Raw genomic sequence first — 20564 nt, 5'->3', positions numbered from 1 at the left:
ATGACTTTATTATTATTATTCTGGGCCATATATTTTGATTCGTTGAAATCCAGCAGCAGCACGTTTTTCTCTTCCAGCATTCTTAATACTAACGGTTACACACCTATATTCCGACACCCCTATGTTCCGACACCCCTATGTTCCGACAACTCAGCCTATATTCCGACACCCCTATGTTCCGACACCCCTATATTCCGACACCCCTATATTCCGACACCCCTATGTTCCGACAACTGAACCTATATTCCGACACCTCTATGTTCCGAAACCCCTATGTTCCGACACCCCTATGTTCCGACAACTGAACCTATATTCCGACACCCCTATGTTCCAACACCCCTATATTCCGACACCCCTATGTTCCGACACCCCTATATTCCGACACCCCTATGTTCCGACAACTGAACCTATATTCCGACACCCCTATGTTCCGACACCCCTATATTCCGACACCCCTATGTTCCGACACCCCTATGTTCCGACAAGTTGTTCCCGCACATTATTACTCAGTTGATCAATAACAAAAACACAACTTGTATTACGTAAGGATCCCAGTAATTACCATTTTAAAAAGTGATGGAATCACGCATGCATTTCATTTTTTTGTGGTTATAAAATACTCGGTACTTTGCTATTGTTGCGTGTCCGTGTTGATAATAAACAAAATTCCAACCCTCTCCTGCGTTTATTGCGCCGATGTGTAATTTCTTTCCTTTGCCCTCCACCACAATTTTTAATAATAATAATAATAATCATAATAATTTTTTAACAATTAATAACAATAAATAATTCAGTCCTACCACCCCCTCCATTACTCTGTCCTCTTCTAAAGAAACCGAATATTTGTAATAACAGAATCTTGTTATACAAATTAAACTCCTTTGTGGGACTACATAAAGATAGATTACCGGTACGTTCATGAACTAAATTGCGAACATGAGTAGTTTCTTCAAGTCACACCGTTTTCTTTAAAAAAATTTAAAACACAAAATATTGGTACAGATTGTCGGAACATAGGGGTGTCGGAACATAGGGGTGTTTGGGTCGTTGGAATATAAGGGTGTCGGAACATAGGGGTGTCGGAATATAGAGGTGTCGGAACATAGGGGTGTCGGAATATAGGTTTAGTTGTCGGAACATAGGGGTGTCGGAACATAGGGGTGTCGGATCATAGGGGTGTCGGAACATAGGGGTGTCGGAATATAGAGCAGTCACCATACTAACAGCTGCGTAGCAGTCAGTCACAAAGTGAACGTTTTCAGAGTACAAGTTGGTTGCCATGGCTATCGCTTTCTTCAAAATGAATTCTGCCAGGTCACCGAAGGTCATTTGAGATATTATGTGGATGTTCAACTCTTGTATTATTAAAGTGCCATGCCATCTATCACCCAAACACTTTTCTGAGGTATACTTTCAAGTACAGGAGATGGATCTATTGATTCCAGATGTCGCATTAAGCTTGATTTGTTCGTCTTCTTGAGCCCTCCAGTTTCAGTCGCCAATGCAAGGGATACCGTGTTTAGACTATATTTCATCTTATCTTGGATGTTGACATCTTGAAATTTGGAGAGTATGAGTAATTTGGCAAAAAACTACGATCTTACTTCAGAACAAACGGAATAGACCGCGGAAGTCTAGCGGCGATAAGATCACCATTGAACTTCCGGGGCAGATAAACTTTCTTGAACCCCTGCAAAATATATTGGAGGAATGACTACATTTGAACATGGAGGAAAGTTTCTTCATGATTTGAATGACTATAACAGTTTAAAACATAAAACGAAATAAAATCCGGAAGAGAGTTAAGAAATAGTACTCGCCCTCGTACAACTGGCTTGAAGTGTCCAAAAGCGAATTTACGCCGACCATGTTGCACTAATAGTTGTACCGATTCGAAGTTATTAAAGGGACACACCGGCTCACCGTTTACGCAATTTGAATGCGAATCTTACGTTAGATTTTTCACCATTATTTACATTTTGTAGCGATAATTTGAATACATGATACTTTTTCGTCAATTACTCGTTAATAATTTTGTATAATTTTTTAAAAATTGGTTTGGTAAGTTACTTTTAGACGGTTGAAAGTAAAACTAGCCCGGAAGGTCACGTGATTGTTTGTACCACTTTTTGGTTAGAACAATCACGCGACCTTCGTTTTTTGTTTTAAAATGCTCAAAAACGGCAAAATTTGAAGATTTTTTTAGGGACTGTTCTTCTTCATTCCTGAAAGACCGTTGAATTCATTTCTTAGTCTATTTAGTAGCCCAAATAGCCCAATTGTACCGGTGTGTCCCTTTAAGCGACAACGACGTAGTTTCGCGTGGTTTGGGTACCGTGCTACTTCAATAGCCCCATATAGGGGTTGTTCTAAAAAAAACCTCGACCCCTCGACCCCCACGACCCACGACCCACGACACCCTCGACCATCGACTTTTGTGCGATCTTTTTTTCTGTACACCAAAATTGCCACAGTTCACAACCTCAGCCAATCACGCACACAATTTTGTATGCTGACATCGACTACCATGCAACACAGCGTACGAGACACGTAGTATGCACGAAGCAAACTTCGCGTGATTGGCTGCCGATATCGGGCCTGTGGCAATTGTGATGTACATATAAAAAACGGCGGCATTTCCACGTGTATCTCTTGGCCGATCCGAGATTATTATCCCAACTGGAAACCTGCGTTTACCGCCCGAGTACGATTACGGCCAACTCATTACGTGATGATCAGGCGGACCCATTTCCGGCCGATCGCTCCCGTCTTGTGTACTATGGTACTACTAGTTGCTCTAAGCGGAGCTCAAGGTTGTAGACCCGACCGACCAAATGGCCACACGGACGTGTTTGGGGTCCCCAATCGGTGTGCACGTGACGTGCGGAAGCGGAGAGTAAATACTCCCAATTCTGTGTGGCTGATGCAGATAAATATAACCGCAGTCTCAGACTTGAAATCAAGTCTAGTCGTGGAAGGAAATTGCGTCGCGGATCACACACTGTGATTTCTAAATCGGGGACTTAATTCTTACTCGGCCGTAAAGCGACATTTTATGAATTCGGAATTGGGACATTCTTCGAACACGGGGCGGACGTTCGAGGGTCGTGGGTCGTGGGTCGTGGGGGTCGAGGGGGTCGGGGGTCGAGGAGGTTTTAGAACAACCCCCAATATAGAAGGTAAGTTTTGGAGATTCATATATTAATAAGTGATGTTCGTTCGTAAATTCCGCAGCAAGAGTTGCCCTTGGTATTCTCGTTCATAACCTCGCTTAACGTGGATGCATTGACTCGACATTGTGGGCTAAAAACACTGTGAGGGTTTGGTGTTTTTTTATTGAGTTGCCATAAAACATACAAACCTCATGGCTTTGTTAAAATTATATACAGGCATGCCGTCCAATCGTAAGCCAGAGTCACTGCTGAAGAGAAACCTGACACTAGGTTTAAGCAAGAGCTTCCCCAGTGCCACGCTGTCCCGCGCCCTCGGCCGGGTCAAGATGGACTTGAACAGTAGCTGCTTCGCTGAGATCAGAATGGATAAAGGTGCAATGGACGACGATGAACTGAGGCCGCTGAGCTGGCTTCACAGTACTGACTTACTAAAAGACATGAATCTGGACGATGAGGAGGATGGTCACGCTAAGGAAAACAATGCCAATCAAGACGGCCACATGAACAAGTTCAGTAAAGGCCGGTTTATAGTCGGTCACGCGATGGTCGGGCGTCGGAAATCTTGCGCGCAATCCTTAGACTGAGGCCTAAAAACCGTGTCTTTTTATGATCGTGCGTCAAGATTTCCGACGCCCGACCATCGCGCGACCGATAACTCGGCCTTCAACCTCTCCGCGGGTATCGGGACCAACTTCCTTCCCGCGGCGCTGCGATATCCGACCATCCGCTTGCGCTCGGTTACCTCGCCCCCTCGAGGACGAGGATGCGGGGGGGGGGGGGGGGTCTGCATTGTTTCAATAGAGTTATATAAGAACTAGAGGGCACACTGGCCTACATATGCTCCCGATCCCCGGCATGAGGAGTCGTACAATTTTAAAGTATTACTACTCAACAGAATTTTAATAAGTTTCAGGCTAAACTTCAGTTACAAAATGGGAAAAAATATTCATAAATACCTCAGACAGTTTCTTTATTCCTATTGGTGGAGAGCGCGTCACGTGGTGGTGTTTAAACCTTTGATAATGACCAGTGTTTATAACCGGTTGTGAGTGGATACTCCGCGCTAGTCTGGGTGCAAGACGTTTCTTGTTACGGGCGATGCGGGTGCTGTCGGCGAGTTGGCCGCGCTGTGTGTGAAAGGAAAACAAGAACGTGTTGCACCAAGACTATACGCGCATGCGCACGAACGGAGCCGGAAACTGTCGGAAATTGAGGCGTCTCAGTCATAACAATGGCAATGCAACACACGGACATTTTTACAGAGTTTCTTACTTTAGTACGCCTTTTAACCAAAAAGGCACTTGGAATAAAAGAGTAGTGACTCGTTCTTTCACGGCCGTATCAAACCTTGCAGTGTCGTTGCCGTGTGATAAAGGCCCTCGCTCACAATCGGCTCGGTCCTTTATCACGGCAAGACCCTGTCGGTTCTAAACGGCCGTGAAAGAACGTGATTCGCTACCCTTGCCTTTTATTCCCTTTTATTTATAAGCAGCAAAGCCGCCTGCCGCCATCTTGCTTTTTCACAGGGCTTGTACATATGAACAACAGAGGGCGCTTTTCAGCATATGAAATAGTCTTGGCACAAGACGCCAATCCTCGTTACCGCGTAGTATACTATATTCTGCGCTTCGTTTATAATTGCTCGCTGACTAATCCATCTGCTTAGTGGTTGGTTGACGCGAGTTGACGGCGAATGGGCTACAAATAGTAGATCGCCAGTGATCAATGCAAGTTAAGTAGAAAGTGTTAAACGGAAGTTAGTGCACGACGTGGGAATGGGAAACGTCAATTTCAAATTTGTTTTCACAAAAAATTAACACCAAAGGAGAAAATTCAACGATTAAAAAAAAAACACCTTCTTGGAATCCGACTACAAGGAACATGTGAGTAAAAGTTCAGCTTCCTGAGTCAGGTAGAAATATTTTTTAAAAGCGTAATTTTTTTCGCAATGGTACGGGTCCTTTATGCCCTTTAAGGACTCCGTCGTGTTGCCTGCAACGGAGGAGTCCAACCTGGGCTTGCCATGTGTCCAACTCAAATAATTGGATTTTTTTTTGTATTTGTGATTTTTTCTTTCAAAAAACGATAAATGAAATCACAGGTTTAAAACATTACAAATATTCATGTAAGAACCTTGAAACTATAAACTGCATTTTAACAGAAACTGATTTGTTATTTCCAGTCGGCGTGTTTCAAATAAAATGTCCGTTACATGATTGACAAGACGATCTACTGTACTTGGATCTTTGACAACTTTCACATGAATAGATATCACATAATTTGTTTTCGGGATGAAAAGTTGGACCGTGCCCGTGCATTGGAACAAAACAATGTGCAGTCATTTCTGTGTAGGGTTTTGCCGGAGAATTGCATTTTGTGCGCTAATTTCTTGAACCTACATTCATTTCACCATGTCTACTTGTGCCTTCGCTAGTTCGATGCTGCTCCTGAGTGTACTTCTAGTCGGTGAGTGTTTTGTTGAATCAATTTCAGCGTATATTCACGAATGACTCAGTGTAAAATAAACGCGATTTTTAATAAGGGAATCAATGTGTGGTGGAGAGGTTTTCAACTAGTGGTTTAAACCCAACGAGGCCTGGTCCTTGGTAATTTTACCGAGACGAAGTCGAGGTAAATTATCAAGAACCAGACCTCGGCGGGTTAAAACCACTAGTTGAAAACCTATTCACACACTTTGATTCCCATTTATAAATACCTTTTTTTGGTCAAAAAACATCAACACTTTTGGTCAAAAAGTAAAGTAAATGCAAACATTATAATATTAGTGTTCAATGATTTCTTTCAACACAACACCCCTCCAGTTATGAAATGGTAAGGCCCTCTGCTGCCCTCGGGTAAACAACTCCTTATAAGGGAATGCTGTTGGCGCCGCGCATATCGGGTGTTATAACACCCCTTGCAAGTATTCTGCCTGCTCATTGGTTTAGAGCGCGTCACATGACATGTCTTAGTTTTGCCAGACGACGGCCGTGTGATAGAGCGTCGGTTTGCCATGCGCTAGTCCGACAGACTAGCACATGGCGTGCAGTACCCAGACGTCCGTTGCGTGTACTGGGATGATAAATTAATAGTCTGTAACCACTTCGGATTGCACGACACTACATGCAACACAGTAAGTAAAAGTGTTTGCAATCTGTATTTGCGTCGTCCGTGGATTGTAGCATTCAGGTCTGTAACTTAATAATAACAGTACAGTATTTAGAAATGTTTGGGGTGTTATAAAACAAATATTGACTGCTTTTACTCGTGCAATGGTTAAAAACTATGAATCCCTCGGTGATCCCCGTAGCGTTTTATTTTCCCTCGGCTTCGCCTCGGGAAAATAGAACGCTCCGGGGATCACCTCGGGAGTCATAGTTTTAACCATAGCACTCGAAGCAGTCAATATTTGTATAATATGGCACAACTGTCCCGGCCGTTGTTCTCGACCAATAGGAATGAAGAAACTGTCTTATAAGCACAGGTGCAAGCTCGCGTGTCACGTCCATGTTTTACTTTTTACTGGTCATAAACAAAGGTTTATACACACCCACGTGACGCGCTCTCCACCAATAGGAATAGCGGAACTGTCTGAGGTATTTATGAATGACTGTTTATTAGTGTCACCTATGAAAAGGAATTTATCAAACAATTTACTTCCGTTAAAAGAAGAAACCTTGTGCTTGGTCGTAAAAATGAACTTTTAATCTCCGATAAGTCTTAGGATCTACCCTCCTTTCAATTGCAAACTATTATCAACTTTCGGTACAAATTTTCTTCCTGTCTCTTAATGTGTTTTTTAATTTGGGGTTGAACACAGAAACAATGACCAGATCAGGACTTGAACCATCGACCTCCAGATTAACGTGCTGGTGTGGCAAGAGATACTGTCCCCCGGAGATTCTGTCCGCCCATATGGCAATTTATGTACAAACTTCTTCTAAAAGCGCCCTCTTTTGAATCCTCCTCCTCCAGCCCATTAATGGCATAGAGCTATGTATATTGCTCTACGGTTAATAGGGAACTTTCGATTTGAGACGGTAGGCAGACACGACGGAAGGTAGCGTAACACGGTGGTCCTGATGCTCACGCTCGAGGGCTCCCGTCCTGTATGTTGTGGACCGCACGGTGACATACAATTGACTCGAGCGTGAGCACCCGGACCACCATGTTATGCTACCTTCCGTCGTGTGTGCCTACCGTCCCAAATCGAAAGCTCCCAATTTCCCATGATAACGGGGGACCGAATCTCCGGCGGACAGAATTCCCTTGGACACCGGCACACTACCAACTATGGGCTATCAAGCCTCTGTGTGGTCTTTTTCGAATATTTTGTGTGTGTGTTGTTTAATTAGTTGAGGTGTTGGTTCTTATCTTAAATCGAATTTTTCAACAACAAGTAAACAAATAAATGCGGTTGTCCATGCAGCCGAAACTTCATTTGTAATATAACAGGCTCCGACCTGGCAGCCGGAACAGCTACTGTTTCTGTTTGCCCATCAGCCATTACAACCAACCTGCCACAGTTTTATTCCGATGATGCTTTGTTTAACGAACGGTTCCATTGTCTATAATTCAGATTTCGTCATTTTTAACTGTCCATGGCCAATCTACATTGATAAACATGTGAAATGTGCTCATGTCTGTCTTCAGCTTGTGAAAAATAGTAAAGTGTCTTGACATTGATTTTTTGGCATATTTGACTAAGAAATGTTGATTACAACTTTGAAAAGATACTTTTATACATTTTAGTATGCTTTTAGACCCAACATTAAATTTCGTTCATCAGTCATATTCGTGAGTTGTCCATAAAATATAAATTATCTAATGAGAAAGTGTGAGCATTTTCCATTTGGAAAAGCATCATCTTTAAAAATTCGTTTAGGGAAACAAATGAAACAACATTTTGGAAATTGAGCGCTAAAACCTAAACCCGAAGACCCGAAAGACACAAGATATTATTTGGTCACAGTCACGTGAATATTTATAATTTTGTCAATATGTTTCCATCGTCATCAGAAGTGTACAAACGACCCTGAAACTATCTGTTAGTGGTACACTTGTTTGTTGTTATGGTGCGATTCATCTTCAAGAGGCATTGCCAGATTGTAAAAAAAAATGCGGGTGTTTGTACAGATTAAATTCTTACATTAAAGATATAGCAATTATTGTTGAAAAAAAAATTAACCTCGAGATCCTTTTCGCAGCTGGTGTTATCCAGTTGCCAATTATCTTTTGGACTTGAGAATGATTTGCACTTTTGTCAATATCACTATTTTACTCAAACTTAAAGGATAGGTGTACCTTAGGTTCTTGGAACCGTTCGAGTGTTGCTTCAATCTAACATAAATATAAATACAATAAATTAAACTAACCATTTAAAAGCTAATTTCTTCGCCGAGAAACGGGGCGAATGTGTCTAAACGCAGGAAGAATAATCCTAAATAGGAATACACAATATGAGACGCGTTACCGCCGTATTGCTTCTTTTCATTCAACGTTTGGGGATAAAATGAGTAACTATTCCTCATACATATTTTATGATCGAGAGTCCAGTTCTTACCCGGTTATTCATCATCACGTGCCAGAGCCCAATTTCATAGCGCTGCTAAAGGGTAAGCAAATTTGCGTGGTTACTGTTACAGAAAAAATTGCTTAAGCCTTAGCGTATTTCACAGGTCAACAGAAAAATTGGGCGGCCATATTGCGTGTTTACCGTGGATTTGCATTGTGACGTCATTTATTTTCGTGTGGTAAGCACAACATCGGCCGCTAAGGAGCGCTATGAAATTTGGCCCAGGGCCGATTTCACTAAACTTTGTTTTGCGATCATCGGTAAATTGAACGCAAGCGCGACGCAAACCACAAAATCCATCACAGTTGCGACGGGCTGCATTTTCGATTTCACTGAGGTATTTTTGCGACCGATTTTATTTACGATGGATTTATATAAAAATCTTTACCTTGAACGAGGCTCTTGCATGATTATTTGACCTTTGACCCTTCATCGTCTGCCATTTTTTCAAGAAAACACGTTGAAATTGGCCTCGTTTGTTGCCGCCGAAAAGCGCTGTAGCTATATATAGGTTTAATCCATAGAGCTATACCTCCATGGTTTAATCTGAAAAGAACAGCCACACATAAATTATTTCCCACAAAAACCATCGAACAAAGTTTAGCAAAGAGCAAATACACAGCCAATTCGTAACGTGTAGTAAGACAATCAAATGAAGAATCATAAATATTAAAGGAAAACTTACGACTATGCTGGGCTGTGAGTAATGTAAACACAATGGTAAAAATACGTCAGAAAAATAATAAAAACGCTGCTATCTTGCAGTTTATCGTGACCACACAATGTGCATGCGATCAAAATACTCCAAAACAAAAGTGTTACAATAAGCAAACCACTTAAAATCAATAACTAACTGTGCCAATGTAAGCAATTAACTACTACACACACGACGAGCACGCCTGCATTATATCGGATGGGTTTGTTCTGTCACAGAAAATACGTTCTATTTTGCATGGCATCCATACAGAGAGAGAGCACGAGCGTATTTATATCTATGGGTGGCCAAAATTCACGGACAGCAGATGCATTGCCATTGAATTTTACGATGGATTTGAGTTTTGCGTCTACTCAAGAGCGCCCGCAAAAATCAATCGCTTGCGATGAGCTTGCGATAGGCTTGTGAACGTCCGACTTTAGTGAAATTAGTTGTTTAAATCCGTCGCAAACTTGAGACTGATTTCGCGATTTGCGATGAATGTTGGCTGTTTGCGATTGATTTAAAGTTTAGTAAAATCGGCCCCAGGTGCTATTTTTGCCATTTAGCATTTAACCAGCGCGCACGCGAGTGTTCACGCACGTGGTAAATGCGCATGACATATATCGATCCGACGCGCACCGGGCGAGCAAGTGTTTAGCACCGCGCGCCATTGCTGGGGTGTACATGTGCCATAGAGTTATATATAAGAACTCGAGGGCGCACTGGCCTAAATAGTTTTGTGCACAAAGACATGAGGAAATCATGTTTCTTTTTACTCTCTATGGAAATTATATGCTTTCCTCAACGAATAACACAATTTCCTTTACAGGACATCATGATATACCAATCAATGTAGATCACTGACCACAAGTATTTGCAACAAAATATAAGCCGAATCATCTTGAAAAGGGTGCTTGTCTTAGGCGAGTTAGGGGTCAAAGACACGGAAATTGCATAATAGTCGCTAAAATGCATTACTTCGGCAAAGTTTTTTGTCAGAATTTCAGTATTGTACTTTCTGCTTAATTTTAAATACTTATCAAGAATGTAGTACGTTGTTATATCAAGCAGCAATATCAAAGACATTTCTTAGATTATCGAGGAAGACATTAAATTCCCATAAAAAGTGAAAAGTAAAACGATTTTCTCGTGTCTTTGTGCACAGCGCATGGCGGCGCCCAGCACTTGCGCGCCTGGATCGGTGGGGCAGAGCCCGGGCGATATTCTACTTGTCATGCGCTTTACCATTGTGCGACTAGTCAGCCCGACGCTATAGACCTTTCTTTTGCAACGTCACAGCCCGAGTTTTTGCCAACCCAGATTGGAAAACTATGGAAAGCCGTAAGTGCAAATTAAGAAAAGATCGCCATTTTTGGTAACAATGTAACCAAATTTGTTGATTTTCTTAAAAACAAAACAATTAATTATGAGAGGTATTTTATTTAATTGAAAGTTTGCAGAAAATGCTGAATTTGGTTAAAACATCTGTTTTTACGATTTAGTGTTTCACTATCACTCGGCCGACCATGCCAACCAAGGCGGTTTGTTTATCAACAAAAGAAAGGTCTATATATTCTACTTGTCATGCGTTTTACGGTCGTAGTACGGTCCGGGGATCACCGAGGGAGTCGGAGATTTAACCATAGCACGAGTAAAAGCGGTCAATATTTAGCACCAAAACAGACCATTTATCATCTTCGTACACGTAACGTTCGTACGCGCGTTTCAGACACACAGATGCACAACTGATTGGGTTCGAGGTGGGTATGCAGACGTCTGGGTACTGCACGATCACACGGACTATCACACGGCAAACGATGCACGATCACACGGCCACCGTTTCTAGTAAAACTATGACATGTGACGCGCTCTAAACCAATGATATGGCAAACAATTTGTAAGGGGGTGTTAAAATACCGACTAGTCACCCCCTCAAACCGTGTTTATATTTTTTTTCACAACCGCAATACAAAACACACTGTCCTATACGAAAAGCTGGTGTAATTCAGAGTCATAATCAAACGTATACAGACCCTTTAAGAAAGGTTAGCTGTAATGAAACTATGCAACAATTAACCAAGGAATGTTGGACTTGAACCTGATTCGATAGGAACAAAACCCTCAAGCGAGGGACATGTTGTTGCCACGCCTCGTAATTTGTCATTACATGCTTCAAAGCTTTTTCATTAGGTTAATATTTTTTTTGTTTTGTTTTTGTTTTTTTCGTCTTCTATTGCATGATGTTGTAAACAGAATGTCGAGGGATAGCCTGGGTAAATTAAGTTTTTATCATTTTGTTTCATCTAGCATTGGAATACCGATTACACAAATGTTCACAACATTTGATGAATCTGGAGTCATATTGTAATTTTGTTCTTATTCTAGGGCATTGTGTGGCTCATCCAAATCAACAACACGGAAACCCAAGAATCACACTTAGACGGTGACTATTCAAATTCAGTTTGTTTTTGCTTTTCTCTTTTCAGAAATAGTTTATTCATCAAAGGTTTATGAATTAAATGATTATCTAATAACATTAAAAATGTAATAAATTGTTAGTATAACTCATTGCTAAAATTAGCTACTGTAGTCAGCTCCAATGGCGACTTTATTCGACTGTGCACTATACAACCAAAATGGCGACTTAAGCCCAAGGTTACACCAAAATTACTCAAACCTGAGCACAAAGGAGGTGTTTCTGAACAACAGCTATTTCTGAACAACAGCTCTCAAATCAAAGTCGATTTTTCTGATTTACGATCGACTTCAGCCAAATGATTTCATTTAAAAAAAGAAATATAACAATTTCTTATTTATTCTCAGGATTTTGTTAGAAACTAGAGAGAGGGATTCAGTTAACTGCTTATCAAAAACGCAAGAGTGTACTCTCACTTAAAGCCAGTGGCCACTTTCGGTAAACAGTATTGTCCAAGGCCCACACTTCGTGTATCACAACTTATATATAAAATAACAAACCTGTGAAAATTTAGGCTCAATCGGTCATCGGAGTCGGGAGAAAATAACGGGAAAACCCACCCTTATTTCCTCACATTTCGCCGTGTCATGACATGTGTTTATATACTAAAAATCCGTAATTCTCGCTAACGAGAATTGATAATTGTTTTAATGTTTTCTCCAAAAGTAAAGCATTTCATGGAATAATATTTCAAGAGAAGTCTTTTACCATTACCTTCTGTAAACCCTGTAAGTTAGTTGTAAATCTGTGAACTTTAATTTTTTTTCTGTTCCGAAATTAAGTGTATAAAGGATTTAATATGAGATTAAATGCATTGATTGTTTTTTGACTTATTTCAGGACCAGCATGTACCATTGGACCGTTGGGAATGGAGAGTGGGGCGATCCCTAATGGGAGTATTACTGCTTCATCACCAGTGTTTCCGTTACGTGCACCTTATAAAGCTCGACTCGGTGAGGGCAAGTCATGCTCAATTTAACTGAAGGCACAAGCTGACATGATCTACATTTGCTTTTTAGTTTTTGTTAGTTCATATACCGGACTTACATGCTCGATGTTTGCAAGTTGTTGGTTAAACTTGCGTTCAATTAATAAGGGAATAAACGGGTTGTTTAAAACAGGCAGGGTCGAATTGCCGTGTGATAAAGGCCCGAGCCTAAGAAGAAGAGGGCCTTTAACACACGGCAACTCAACCCTGTAAGGTTTCAAATGGCTGTGAAGGAACTAGCAGCTAACCTTTTATTCCCGTTCATGAATACCCTTTTTGTTGAAAGGCGTAATAAAGTTACAGACTCTGTAAAACTTGTCCGTTTCCGAAATGCTTGAGCTCTGTATGTTTCTACCTCAACGGAATGTAAATGTTACATGTACAGAACGTCCGTGTGTTGCATGCGTATTTCCGACAGTTTCCGGTTCCGTTCGTGCACATGCGCGTATATATATAGTCTTGGTGCAACACGTTCTGGTTTTCCTTTCACACACAGCGCGGCCAACTCACCGACAGCGCCCACATCGTCTGTAACGAGAAACATCTTGCATCAAGACTAGCGCGGAGTATCCGCTCACAACCGGTTATAAACACTGATCATTATCAAAAGTTTTATTACCCATTGTGACGCGCTCTTCACCAATAGGAATAGCGAAACTGTCTAAGGTATTTATGAATGTTGATTTAAACTTTCCTTGTAATTTGGAGGGGAAAAAGCCATCATAAAAAACTGTATTTTAACATTCCTCATTACTTTGTGTAAACGACGTGAAACTTCTTTGTATAGTTGTTTACTTCGGAATGGACGAATTTGTTTGTTGTTGATAGTACTGGTCATAGTGGAGCTAAGAAGCTTGATACAATCAAGAACAAATACCAGCAAGGCTATAATTTCATGTCATAGATGGGATCGAAGGACTTGAAAGAAGGAATCTTGAGTTTCCTGCTTCAATTCTAATAAAGGCACTGCGAACCCCCCCCCCAAAAAAAAAAAAAAAAAAAAAAAACCAACAACAACAACAACAACCAATTAAACGTTTGGAAATTAGTGCAATTTGTGGCACATGGAAGTGTTTTATCTACTAGGACTGTTTGCGACGAAGACCAGGTTAGGAGTTGATTCAACTGAACAATTTTAGTTTTATCGGATTGGAAAAGGGATTGGCTCTAAAAGTCCTGCTAAAAAGTGGTGTTTATCAACTTCTTTTGTTTGACACAGGAACCAGCAACTGGTGGGTACCAACTAGCCAGGATGTAGCAGACTCTTGGATTCAAGTTGATCTAGGACTACCAGGCCCAGTTGTTACAGGACTAGTTGTAGAGGGTCTGCACGCATCCTTCATGCAAACCTTTAGTGTTCAGTACAGTTTAACGGGAGAATCTGAAAGCTGGCATGACTTGGAGAATGCAGACGGAGATACCATACGGGTTAGAGACCCTTTCTCGTATCTTCCTATACGCCTCTCATAATATTCATGCATGACGTCATAATTCTAACCCATGTATTATTATGTCACACGAAGTTGTGTGCTTTCAGATGCTTGATTTCGGAACCTTAAAACCTTATTCGGAGGTCTCGAAATCAAATTAAAATACTTTTAGTGGAAAATTACTTCTTTCTCGAAAACGACGTTACTTTAGAGGGAGCCGTTTCTCACAATGTTTTAAAATATCAACAGCTCACCATTGCTTGTTATCAACCAAGTAATTACTTTGAGTAATTATCATTAGTGTCCTTTGCCTTTATATAGGACTTTTTATTTTATGGAATGAAGCAGCTTTTCAATTTGGATGCAGGAGTACGGCTTTTGTTGTTTTTCCTTGCAGCAAACTTACCGGAAAGATTTGTTCAATCCGTAAAATATAAAGTCCCCTATCATGGGTATGTAATTGTGTACACGGGTTGTGGTTGAAATAATATGACACTTTTTTACGTGTAGGTGTTTGGGCAAATGTGATCGATTGTAATTACGCTCATTAGCATATATTATATTTTGCATTTTTGGAAAGTCCGTAAATTTACGGACATTTTTAATAGTGTGGAATAAGGGCCAAGAGATATGGGTTAATAATGATTGAGTGCCATATAGGACGGTGAGTGCGCCATGGAGATCACTGTTATAGTTTTAAATTTACCTTCTAACACAAACTTAATGTATTGACTGTAGATCGATGCAGCCTATCAACACGTGAACGTCTTCAAGCAGTCCTCAAAATAGTCTTTAATTAACTTCAGAATTGGAAAATAGAAAACATTTATTGCTCTATGTTGCTTCTTCACTTTAATCAGTACGACTAAAAAGGGTACATTTTGTTTCTCTTCTAGTTCATCGGGAATGTCGCTGGTGGTCAACGAGGAACTGTCACCTTCCCTGAAATATTGAGGACCAGATTCCTTCGAATAATGACTCTCACTTGGACTGACCGTTATCCTCACTTTGCATTTGAAGTTCTTGGATGCCGAGGTGACGTATAAAACATATGTAGCTATTACCTCTGTCAAACAGAGATTATAATTAATTATCGCAACGTAAACATGTGTAATTCTTTAAAAACATCACTCCACATCTTCATTGATAATTTTTGATTGTTTGTCCTGGCCAGGAACTTAATCAAACTACTTCATGTATCGTACCATAAAGTGCTGTCATGCTAATCTGTTTGATTTTTTCGGACAAGCAAGCCAAAAGTAAGAACACAATTTAATTAAGAAAAGAAAAAATTAAAAACCTGCAGGAATCATCTTTTTAGATGAAGATTTATCTTTCCAATTTTTTTTTGAAATCTGATTATATAATTATTTTCTTCTTATATTTGATACAGCATACAGACAGCCCGACCGACAGACAGACAGACAGACAGACAGACAGACCGACCGACCGACCGACCGACCGACCGACCGACATACAGACAGATATACAGACAGCCCGACAGGCACACAGTGAGACATGTTTAGTACAGCACATCTGGGCTTTCCCAATTGTGTTTTCTGTTGTCCCTTTTTGCAAATTCACTAAAAAAATTGCGGGTTGTCAAAACATCCAAATAAGTGCAGTTCTTCACAATGTATAATTATCAGCACAAACCGCCCGCAATTTGCAGACAACAGAACATCAAAACAATACACATAGAGACAATGAGACATGTTTAGTACAGCAACATCTGGGCTTTCCCAATTGTGTTTTCTGTTGTCCCTTTTTGCAAATTCACTAAACAAATTGCGGGTTGTCAAAACATCCAAATAAGTGCAGTTCTTCACAATGTATAATTGTCAGCACAAACCGCCCGCAATTTGCAGACAACAGAACATCAAAACAATACACATAAAGAAAACAAACAAGTCAGAGCAAAACACAAGCTCCTTGGCTTAAGGTGACAAAGAGACATTTAAGTACAGTAACTTTACAATAATAACAAATAAGACTTAGACTTAAATGTTAATTTTTCATTCATCGTTTTATTGAAGATGGTATCATCCGGCTAGCTGGAGGTGATGACGTACTTAGAGGTCAAGTCGAGATTTACCATGACGGTGCTTGGGGTGCGGTATGTGATACAAACTGGGACATACAAGATGCGACTACTGTATGTAGGCAGCTTGGTTTCCTAGAGGCAAGTGAGGCAAAGAATGGATCATTTTACGGAGCGACAGAACTTCCTATTGTAATGGATCGAGTTGCTTGCAAAGGGACAGAGCCATATCTTTCCTGGTGCTCATTTCTTTGCAAGGAAAATAATCCATGCACCAGCACTGCCGGAGTAATCTGCAAACCAAGTAAGAAACATTCAATGCTTTTGTCATCGTTTATATCTGTTAGCCGATGGTCTTGGGATTGTTGTCTTTGAGCTTGAATGAAAACCTTCAGTTATCTCAGACGAACGAAACTAAAATGGCCTATTATTTTGGTTTGAGACATCAACAAAAGTTATAACATAGCGTGTATGATGCATTTTTCTTTAAATGAAACCCCAAAATTGGCCAAAGTTTTGTAAGATCACAAAACCCTGGACCATTCCAATAAAGTGGTTGTTTTAACCATAGCAATCGAAGCAGTCCATTCTTGTATATAGATAAAGATAGAGGAACCATCTCCTAGATGAGCTACCGTCCATGTTAGGGACTTTTCGTTTTCGACGACGGATGGTTCTGCGACGGTAAAGATGACATTTGGCGTCATCTGCGCATGCGTCGGCTTTGAGGACGGTCGTCCCTCAGTTTTTACGACAGTACTTGGGATGAATCTTCGTTGTGCTGAAAACGACAACGTTTAGCTGAACAACCGTCGCAGAACCATCCGTCGCCGAAAACGAAAAGTCCCTATTATGTCTTGTACACCGAAACGTAATTGTTTCAAACACACCCGAAGCCGAGCACAAACAGCACTGCGTAGAATGCAAGATGACTGGTGGGATAGGAAAGCAGATGAAGTCCAACGCTATGCTGATACAAGGAACTCCAAGATGTTCCATCTAGGCAGTGTATGGACCCTCCAGACCAATCTCCACTTCCCTTCTAGCAGCTGATGGTACGACATTGCTGAAGGAAAAGAACAGTGAGAGATGGATGGAGCACTTTAACAATCTGCTCAATAGACCTTCCACGGTCGATAGTGCTGCCCTGGACCAGCCGTCGATTTCACAAAGAGTTAGGACTCGTCTTATCTCGAGTTAGGACGAGTGACTCTGATCCCTCGGAACCCCACAATTGACAGTCTTGACCTCCCTCCTACTCTTGACGAGCTTAGAAAAGCCATCAGTCAGACCAGCTCTGGTAAGACTCCTGGAATGATGGAGTTCCTGCAGAGTTATTCAAGGCAGCAGGTCCAGTGGCGCTGCAGAATTTCCACATCATTTTAACGAGCATATGGGCAGATAAAGATATGCCAAAGGATTTCAAGGATGCGATGGTTGTTTCTCTATTCAAAAACAAAGGCAGCAAAGCAGACTGTGGGAACTACCGGGGCGAATCTCGCTCTGGCCACTTGTTCGTTTGACAAACAGCAACACCAAATTTGTAAGAAAGGGAGGTTACAAACGCCTTACAGACGAACGTGTTTTACGAACGTTGCCAACGCTTACGCATGCTATACAGACGTTAACAATGGCTTACCAACGCTAACGAATGTCGAGGCGAATGACCGTCTTTGCAACATTCGCTGAAATAAACAAACCGGTTTGTAAATTGACCGATCTTCGTAAGGAGATAAGGCGTGACTGGTAACCGCTCCGAATTCGTTACGAACGCTTTACGAAGTATGAGCATTGTCAAATATTTTCATTCGTAAGCACATTCACTCTAATATTATCCGCCACAGTGTGAAACAGCATTGGGAAGTGCTTTTTAATTGTACACATCATGCTGGTATAATAGACCTTTTCGCAAATACCATTGCGCAAGCGCAAACTGTCGAATGAGGTGCATGCTGGTCTAGCCAGTACCCAAGTTTGATAGCTAGCTAGACCAGCATGCACCGCATTCCACGTCTATTGTGCGCGAGTATTTGCGATAATTATCTTGAAACAAGACTCGCTGTTGCAACTCTCAATATTTAAAATAATAGTGTGTGCGCATTTCCAATATAAAACGTATTTTTGTTCGCTTGCCTATGGTCTTAGTTATAAGAAGATGATGAACATTTTACAAGTCTGCGGTCAAGATGTCTACTATCTTGTGACTATTGGGAACCTGAATTTTTGTATACCAAACTCCTCTTTTTACTTACAAGACACTGTAAGGCTTGTGGATGGACCAACCAGGGGAAGTGGAAGGGTTGAGATAAATTTGAATGGCACATGGGGCGCCATCTGCGACAATGAGTGGGATTTGACTGATGCTGGGGTCGTCTGCAGACAGCTGGGTTACCCTGGTGCCAGGCAGGCAAAGTCGGGTGCTTTCTTCGGTCAAGGCAGTGGTCCTAACCTCACGGATGGGGTTATCTGTGACGGCTCCGAGGCCAAAATCACCGACTGTCCATCGCATTGCTGGGATAAACCCAAGTGCACAAACACAGAAACTGCTGGAGTAATCTGTATTCCAGGTTAGTACGTAAGTTAAAAAGCGTAGCCATCATGTCAATTTTGTTCACATTATTCAATAAGTGCTCTAAAAAAGGTGTAAACGGCACCACAGGCTTCGCCTTGGGGTGCAGGTTTCAATTGCAACCCAAGTATAATCCACACAAAATGGCTTTAAATCATTCCGTAGACACACCCTAATCTATTCAAGAATTGCCCATTGATTCAGATTACGAACTGAAATCAAATATGACAAATTTTACCGTGAATGATAGAACTACACTCTAGAAAATCCCGGGCCAGATTTGATTGGCCCAATAGGCCTAACCCAGTTCTGTATCAGCCTGAACGGGTAATTTTAGACTCAGATTCCGGTTCATAAACTAGCTGAGGAATGGGTCAGGCCCCACGGAACCCGATTTCCCGCTCAACTTGAGTTTTTGGAGTGTAAACATGAAGTGCAGAAAATTGTTTTCAGCTTATATCAAGTATAGGCAGCACAAGAGAAACTGACTGTTTGTATAAAAGTTGAATAACGTTTGATGTTTACTAAGTTTCTACTCTGAGGATGCCTTGCAGTAGATGTTCAGGTAATTGTAAAGCAGAACGTTAACACATAATGCAATATCGAAAGGTCTGTTCCTTTAAGAACTATCGGTAAAAAGAGCAAAGGAAAGCGAAAACAACCAAAAACGTCTTGGAACATTCAAATCATTTTCGAATAATATTAGTATATTCAAATAACTAAGAATTATATTAACTGAGCACAACTACATTCAGTTAGTTGTTTGCTGTTGTTATTTTCTGGTTACCTTAATTTTTGATTATCGTTTTTGTTTTACTCATGGTATATTATTACAAACCTGGGGAGTACGTGGGGCAGTAAAACACACATTATCATAGGTTGGTTAATCACAAAAAAAACGTGCACGTAGTAACTGTTATTGCTTGTTGTAAATGGACATTAAGCTCTTTATCAAAAGCTACAAATAAATCCTGTCTACTACGTGAATCATTGTTTTAATAACTACAAAATAAAGTGGACTGCAGTACTAAACTATTACATTCACTTGTCTATTTCTGTATGTGTGAATATATAGATACCGCGAACGGAGCATGAAACGTCAACGGCACGAGTGGCTCTAAATCATTAAACACGTCACGGTCTGTCTAACTTTGGGCTGAAGTGTTTTACTAATTAAGGACCTGTGCAAGGACGGCTCGTAGTAGAAATACATGTAAAAATTAACCGGGGGTATTAATTGCTCCTTTAATTGAGCCTTGTTATTATTACTAGATTCCAGTCCCTATTCCAAACGTGTACCGGGAATGACAAATACTCCATCCATTCCAGGAGCCTCACCAGAACTGGTCTGACTGATGGCTTTTCTAACCACATCAAGACTAGGAGGGAAGTCAAGACTGCAAATTGTTTTGTTTTTAGGGATCTGATCAAGGGCAGCACTGTTGACAGTGGAAGGTCTATTTTAGGTATAATCAGTGTAGGTATTTTTAAAGACGATAGAGGGCGTCCAACTCTACACCATTATTTTCATTTTATGTCCTCAACTCTCCAAGTTACTTATGAGCACTTTTGGGTAAACCAACACAAAACCATCTCATCAAGCAGGTCCTTCGTT

At 40.9% G+C, this 20564-nt stretch overlaps 1 pseudogene; it reads left to right on the top strand.

Annotated features, from left to right (window-relative positions):
• Positions 1-5584: 5584 nt before the first annotated feature.
• On the top strand, positions 5585-20239 carry LOC139944305 (neurotrypsin-like; annotated as a pseudogene).
• Positions 20240-20564: the final 325 nt, after the last annotated feature.

Source organism: Asterias amurensis, chromosome 1 (assembly GCF_032118995.1).
Source record: "Asterias amurensis chromosome 1, ASM3211899v1".
Lineage (NCBI taxonomy): Eukaryota > Metazoa > Echinodermata > Asteroidea > Forcipulatida > Asteriidae > Asterias > Asterias amurensis.
This window is presented reverse-complemented; position numbering and strand designations above follow the sequence as displayed.